This window comes from Phalacrocorax aristotelis, chromosome 1, assembly GCF_949628215.1.
Source record: "Phalacrocorax aristotelis chromosome 1, bGulAri2.1, whole genome shotgun sequence".
Lineage (NCBI taxonomy): Eukaryota > Metazoa > Chordata > Aves > Suliformes > Phalacrocoracidae > Phalacrocorax > Phalacrocorax aristotelis.
Window position 1 is genome coordinate 97334983 of NC_134276.1, and position 6425 is coordinate 97341407.

Below are 6425 nucleotides of genomic sequence, written 5' to 3' on the forward strand. Positions count from 1 at the left end.
ATAGAGTCACTTCTCTCAATCTGAGCTGTAACTTGTATAGCAACGTACATTGCTCCACCAAAGCCTGCCTACATTACATCATACCAACATCAGTGGTAGGAAAAGGACAAAGAGACCATATCGCAATATTAGCTAGAGGCAAGTGCAAGAAAAAAAGAAGTAGTTAGGAGAGTTAGAAATAAAACATTGCAAAATACTGCATATATGTCAACAATGCTGCAAAAAAGTTCAGCACTGGGGGCCAAAGGAAGATCACAGAATCACAGAATCAGAGGTTGGAAGGGACCTCAGCGATCATCTAGTCCAACCTTTCTAGGAAGAGCACAGTCTAGACAAGATGGCCCAGCACCCTGGCCAGCCGACTCTTGAAAGTGTCCAATGTGGCCGAGTCAACCACTTCCCTGGGGAGATTATTCCAGTGGTTGACTGGCCTCAGTGTGAAAAATTTTCCTCTGGTGTCCAATCGGAATCTCCCCAAGAGCAACTTGTGTCCATTCCCCCTTGTCCTCATCAGCTGATGAGCCATACAGTGTTGCTTCTTGTTGACTTTCTGGGGCAAGCCCTGCCCTGGTGTGAATAGAAGAAGGAGGGCTGCACAACCATGGCTGCATTTCATGGCAAAACAATGCACACAAGACCAGACAGTATTCCCACCTGTACTCATTAGAAGACTGACAACTAACAGCATGCCTCTAAATGTAACATTATTCAATGTATTATACCAATTATGGAATCAGTCTTAATGTCCTGACCGCTACAACTCCTAAAAGACGGGGCTTTTAGGGGAATTCAGCCAAACCACTCATCAGTCCTACAACCACATTTTCAAAAGCCCATATGCCACACTACACTGTATCTACTGTTTGTATTGTAAGTGGTATCAGAGGGAATCTTCTGAGTCATTTAAGGGTCAGAACAGCTTTTTACAATAAAATGGAACTACAGTTCTCATGAAATCTGCTCCTAGTAGTAGTACCATTTTTGATCAAAAAATTCAATAAACAACATAAGACACATAGATTTCAGTTCCTGTTCCTCACTCTACTTGGCACCCGTATCACATCCTGTTGTGTTACACGGTTTCATATCTGACTGTGCTATGAGGAGAAATAAACCTTTTTCTAAATTTTCTCATTCTACAGACAACATTAAAAGGTTATTTTAGGTATGTGACGGGCATTGTTTTGGTCTGGACACTAACGTATCCAGGAATACAGTTGTGTTTTTCTTCAAGGAGGAATATTTTCATATCACAGGCTATTTTCCAAAATTTGCTAGATTCTTTAGTTCATGGCAATAGCTTATAGCAGGACAAATGCATGTTTGCTTTCTACTGCAGTATTAAGAATATTGTTTACTATGCTGGTTGTTTTTAAAATTGCTTTCTATATGGTCTGTTTAGACTGTCAGTTTGGAACATCGTATCAATATCCAAACCCATACTTAATATGTTTCATTTTCTCAAATCAGAGCTTTAACAATGTAATACTGACATAATCAAAAACATAAGCAAGCTACAGTTAGATCTATAAAATGACCAATAACATTTTTCTTCTAATCTGCTTCTTAAAATTCTTGATGTCCAGTGAGATATAAAAAAAATCTTTAATTTGTACAACAAATACCGGTACGGCATTTTATACTTATGTCCATATAGTAAATTTTTCTCTTGAGCTTTTACATAAGTATATTTGCATTTGAAAATACCTCACCTGTTCAGCGATTGCCAAGATGGCTCTTAAGCATTTTCTCTGAACATTTCATTAGGTCTCTTCCCAGAAGATCATGATGATCACAAACAAAGGGAGCTCTTAATTGTATGACATTGTATGAATCTAATTTTATTACAGTTCAGGAAGACTGAGGTTTGAAGTTAGTTTTGGTAGGTCCTATATACCATAATATTTTCATTCGAACAAGAGATCAGTCGCTTTATGCACCATGAACTCCCTCTTCACACTCTCTGGAGAGAGTTTGACAGTCATTGGCATTCAGGCTTAGCCGTGATAGATTTTTTTAAATGCTCAGAGGATTTCCAATGTGCTGTGTGTTACATGGGGTAAGAAATGGTATGCTGAAGTTGTCCTGGAAACCAACGTCTTCCTTTTGGAGACGGAAAACTTAGCTGGGTGGTCTCAGACAAACCTGCTCCTTCTCTTCCTTAGCTAAAGGCATCTGCATCTGACTTCACTCTGAATTTGTTCTTCAGCTGTGCCCACTGTCTTACCGTTCTTATGGCTAATGTATTAAACGTTGGCAAAAGAAAATAATCCTTCTCCAGAAGGTATTTCACACTCCAAAACCTGTGAACTCCATTTCCACAACAGTTTCTTCGATGCATTATCTGGTGTTCTTAACAAATGAGCTTTTGCCCCTTGTGATCAAAACAAAGCACATCTGGCAGAAATGAAGCTGACTAAAGGAGCAGAGGGCAATTCAGACAGCAAGAGCACTCTTTTGCTTGGATCACTAACAACACAGGAGATTCACACAGGACAGTGTAGGAGAGGCTTAAGAGACATTTTCAGCAATTACATACTGTTCTCAATGCTTGCTTTTTTTTTTCCAACACACACAGTGAGCAGGTAAAAGTATTGCCAGGTTATTCTCTTGCTTTTCTTACAACAACAGGAAATCAACTATCTCATTATGTACGACTAATAAAGAACTGTGAATACCAGTGCTCCTTGCTAACAACATAATTAAATATATCATAGTCTTTCCCTTCTCTGGGCATAAATAAACTGGTTGCCATTGCTGCCACGGACACAGAGCACGTCTTGCCTGAAACTAGTATTTTACAGTGCTAGAAGTGTCCTCTTATGCGTGGGGTGGTGTTGAAATTTGGGTGTTAAAAGTGATCTTTTTGGCCAATGCCCTGAGTTCCTAGGGCAACAACAAAATGCAAGACAGGGAGCGAACAGACAGCCTATTGTATTCTCTTAGTTCATTCAGTTCTGTCAAGTGTATTTTTTAGCAGTTCTTTTCCATAGCATCAGGCCAAGCTTACCACCTCAGAGAGTCTTCTCAGAATCATGAAACATTTCATTTGGAATCACATCTTTTCTCTCATTTCGTCACCCGTCTGTTCTCAGCAGTCAGCTTTGCTGCTTTACTCCAGATGTCTCCAGCAGTCAAAGAAACTATTTGCTGTTGTGCAAGCTGTCTTCCCCTCAACCTCTATTTTTAAGAGGCAATGTCTCTCTTCCACTTGTGACTTCTGCTAGCTTCTCTGTAGATGGAGAAAAAGTGTTGGAAAAGTGTTGTAAAATTGTTCACGTCTCATACCTTCTTTTGCTCTTTACCCATACGTAAAATTGCACAAGTGGCCAGAGCTACTGTGATTTTTCTCTTGACTTTTTTCTCAATTGCAAGTCATACTTTACTAGCTTTAGTGTCATGCACTGAAATCTCCATAGTGCAAATGCCAGAGAGTTGTGGAGAGCATTCCATGAGGATTTGGTATATTTCAAATGATAAGGCACAGTCATACATTTACTGATGGAAGAACAAGAAGGCCACGTCAACCCTGTTCCATTTGAGTATGATTTTGCTCATCTGGCATCAGTATGCTCAAAATGGACTGTTCTTCTACAGCAGTAGTGATCTGCTGCTTGAAGTGTTACTTCTTAATGTTTTCCAAGAAGAAAGGAGGATTATGATCCATAGGGCAGTGTTCACTCCATTTTGTAAGGTTATTTTTGATTGCTCTACCACTTTACATTATTTGGATTATGCCTTTTGCCTCCTTTTTCTAATATCAGAACAGCTTACTTGCTCTGTGACTCCGTTTAGTCTTTCTATTAATTTCTGCTCCTTCTTCTGCTATATCTTCTGTGTAGGTGACATATAAAAAGGCAAACAAATTCCTTTTTAGTCGTTTAGTTAGGTCTTAAGTGCACCAGCCAAACATGACAGAGAACATACAAGCACCATAACCCATACCCATGTTCAGTAGGCAGGCTTTAGTACTTCCACTTGATTGCTTTCCTTTGAAGATTAATGACCAGAATTTGGGTTTTTTTCTTCCACTGCAATCTCAGTTGCAGGTATTTTCCACCCTTTTAATTACGCTGTGATATGTGATGCACCAGCGGGCTTCTCGGCTTGTGACCCTTTCCTAGCAATCATCTCATGTACTGGTAGCACCACAGTCATGGAGTTTGATAAGATTTTTGGTAGAGAACCTGTACACTAAAAACATTATTAGGAAATACATGCTATGTATTTCCTAATATTAGGAAGCGTTAGCTAATTTTTACATAGTCTTCCACCATTTACATTTTTACGGTGATGATTTTAAAGCTTTCTCTCCCAGAATTTATTTGCTGAAAACATATATTCCATGGTGCTGTAGACTGGCATTTCTATTGTACCTGAATTTAGCACTGATTTCTCCTCTCACAGTGGATGAATACTGTCAAACCAACGCCAGTGCGGCTGTCGCTGTTAATAGCAGGGTACTACCTATTGTCTCTGACTTAATATGAAGACAAATTAGGCTTGAGATCAGCTGTTGGTTTTCCAAATACTTCTTCTGGTCCTGTGAAAATACCTGCAGATTTTTATTTTTCTGTATTCTGGGGTAAGCCCCCCAAACCTAGCATATGTAATATCACTTCAAGGTTTTTCTAGTTAAAGTTATTCTTGAGGTGCATGCAGTGCATGAGCAGGATTGTTTTGCTCATCTAGACAATGTATCTGTTTAAAACATGGTACATGAAAGTTTGAGTTGTCCCTACTCTAGTCCCTACTCCTGTTTAATATGTTTTCTTTAACCATGTCTCCATTGTCTGCTGCAAACTTGCTGTGCCTTCGTCACATATTTGTCTCTTAAGTTTGGATGTTAACTTATTACCTCCTGTTTTGTCTTGGTGTGTTTGTGCATGAAGGGGAGGAGTTCAGTTTGGTTTCGTCACTGTGTCATTTTGCCTGCTGCTAGTGACACAGGCATCTGCTTTTCAAATAGCTGACATGCTCTAGCCACCCAAAAAAAACTTTTCAGCATTCAGTTATCCTCTGCTACTAATTTTATGTGCATTTCTTTCATGGCTGTCCTACTCCAAAAATGGTCCAAGACCTCCACATCACATACAGTCATGTCACCCATTTTTCAGTTCTCCTCAAAGGTGTTCTGTTTGTCTGAGATTTTCTTTTCTTCTATACGTGTAGAGAGAGGTATGTGTCTGTTTCAGGAAGTCTAGTCAGTCTCTCTGGATTCTTAATACTTGCATTAACGAGCTTGCCACTGAAGGTGTGTGTTTTGCAGTTACACCTCCTCTTTTTGCGTGATACCCATTTGAAAACAATCAGCTCTCTAGCTCTCTGGTATGTAGATCACTTCTCTGTCTCACAGCCTAGAAAAATCAGAGTATTTCCTCCTTTTTTTCCTCCCCATTCTTCCCAATGTTTCTAGTTTCAAACTCCATAGGCAATACATTTGTTACGCACAAGCCATAGGAGTTAGTTTCTTCTTCTGTCAGCCTTAAATGCCTTAATTTGTTTGCATCAAGTGGTGCAGACACACATAAGAGAGGAAAATTTAACTGTCAACAATGAGGTTTTTTAACAAATACTCTACTTCAGGAGCTCAGCTGTCTCTGCTTCTCTACCACACTGAGATGCACACATGCACACAGGAGGAGGGACCAAATGGATCATCCTTGAGCCAATTCTATGTCTGAAATGGAGAGTGCAGCAGCTACCCAAGAATGCACCTATGTACTACAACGGGAAGGAGTTTTGCACTTTAACAACCACAAATATCTTGATGTTCTGAAGACAAGATCCATCTTTCCTATCATAAGCACTGTAATTTTAGAAACCCAACCAGACAGTTTTGCATGTGATTTGCCTTGTGACTATCCTATATTGTAGCTTTTTTAACAACAACAACAAAAAATACATTTTTGCATTACTAAAACTAGACCTTGGGAAATGATGACAACAGCTGATAAAAGTTCCCAGTGTTCTTTGATAAGAAGGAAGTCTTATCATAACTTTCAGAGCCATAGGGAAGCAGCAGTAGTAACTTTGAACCACACCTTAGTAGTAGCTTTGATCTATAATTTTGAAGCTGGCCCTTCTTTGAGGTGGAGGTTACACCAGGTAACTTCCAGACGTGCCTGCATTTTTCTACAGGTATGTGGTAGTAGGGGTGAGGAGCCACATCTTTGATGAAAACTTTTCACCCAGGCTTTTCAAACATCCTTGCCTGTTATCTTTCATCTTATCTTTGATGCGATACTTGTAGGGGAAAGATCATATAACTTAGATCTGCATTTTGACCCTAAGCCAAATACCCCGACTTACTGTTAGTAAGTGACGTATTACAAATCTGTATTTAAAAGGATAAAAATATACTGCTATTCAGTGTAATCAGAAGGATCCACATCAGCTGCAATGGAGGATCTCTTTTTTTGGTT

General features: G+C 39.4%; 1 long non-coding RNA gene across 1 annotated transcript in view; it reads right to left on the minus strand.

The window, feature by feature from the left end:
• LOC142059703 (uncharacterized) overlaps nt 1–6425 on the minus strand; it is a 184125-nt gene that overhangs the window by 156887 nt on the left and 20813 nt on the right. The gene's annotated exons all lie outside the window — the stretch shown is intronic.